This window comes from Aplysia californica, unplaced genomic scaffold, assembly GCF_000002075.1.
Source record: "Aplysia californica isolate F4 #8 unplaced genomic scaffold, AplCal3.0 scaffold00642, whole genome shotgun sequence".
Taxonomy (NCBI): domain Eukaryota; kingdom Metazoa; phylum Mollusca; class Gastropoda; order Aplysiida; family Aplysiidae; genus Aplysia; species Aplysia californica.
Genome location: NW_004797912.1, coordinates 236,329 through 237,677, shown reverse-complemented (window position 1 = coordinate 237,677; position 1,349 = coordinate 236,329). Strand labels below are relative to the sequence as shown.

The window sequence follows — 1,349 nt, the reverse complement described above, 5'->3', positions numbered from 1 at the left end:
GGGGGGCGCACTTAACGGGTGAAAGATATCTGTGAAGCATTATACTTTTGCACGCAGAGAACTTTGAATTACGAGAAAAAATAAGATTTTTGTGTGGAAACTTGGCCATATTTCAAAATCACAGTTATGCGTGACTGCTTCTCGTGTGTGGCCCAAATTTGAAATAGGCTTTATTAAATTGATTTGTAGATGTAGAGAGTAACACGATAAGAAACCGTCTCTTACAATAGTTCATTTCTTGAATTTAATTCCGAAGGTTCGGAGTGGAAAAACTATAAAGTGTAATAAAATTTGAAGGAATCTGTGATGTGCATAAATATTCTGATAGTCTCATCCTTCCTTATACCCCCTCTTTCTTTTGTTCTGTATGTTACTCTCTAGCGTCACCTTTAATCTGCGGCATTTATATGACCGAATTGTGTTGCAAGTACCGTAAAACTCTTACCACAGCTAAAAGTCTCGTGATTCACTGTGAGGCTGCTGCACCTGACTACCTCGAGTTTAGAGAAGCGCACAAATTTTCTCTGATTTCTTACATTGTCGCCCTCTTAAAATATCTTTTAACCCTTGTATCCACGTGTCTGTCGCTCTATTTATCAATCTACCTCTGGTTCACGCTCTAGTTATGATCTCTCCCAGTTTTTCTACAGTTTCGAAAAAATCATTCCAAACAATTTGCCATGCTCTTGTTCGCAGTATTTTGCTTTGTTATTTAGTTTTTGTTTTTGTTTTTGAAGCATAGCAACCACATTGACATTTTTTAAAGTGTAACTCACAAATATTCGGCACCAAATCAGGACACGGGACAAAAAAAAAAATTCAAAAAAAAAAAAAAATGATATCAGCAGTATTGTTTAAACAGAAAACTGACCTGCGATGTCCGTTGACTCAATGAGATCCCGGCGTCGGGGGTGGCTGTGTGAGCTGTGAGTGAGTGTGAGTCCTGTGCGTGTGCGCCCGGAAACTGTGAGGTTTGCCGAATGTGTCCCTGGTCTGTTCACTGGACGTATAAATAGCGGGCTAGATCATGTGACACGTTCGACGTCACACGAGTCACGTGAGTGCCTCTGTGGCCTGGTGCTGTGTCTGCGTGGCGATGTTTTGGGTAAGTTTTGTTTTTTCTTGCTGAATTTCATTGATCTAACTTGTTTTTTTTACTAAAAGACAGACACCCGAAACCCGTGACTCATGATAATCAAAGAAACATTATAATATTTAAATTGTAAAAGTGATTGTGGCAATTCAGGGCATTGGTAGAAATGCACTCAGCTTAGCAAAATTATTCTCCTGTGTAATTATTAATCTAAGTATATATGTACATCAATCTTTTGTGGTTTATGTTCCACTCC

The 1,349-nt window shown here is 38.8% G+C and overlaps 1 protein-coding gene across 1 annotated transcript in view; it reads right to left on the bottom strand.

Moving 5' to 3' along the window:
- Window positions 1-985, bottom strand: part of LOC101853643 (capping protein inhibiting regulator of actin dynamics) — a gene marked incomplete at its 3' end in the record, with an annotated part of 30,937 nt that extends 29,952 nt beyond the window's left edge. The window contains 1 exon segment of the mRNA XM_013087819.1: window positions 872-985.
- Between the last annotated feature and the right edge of the window lie 364 nt (window positions 986-1,349).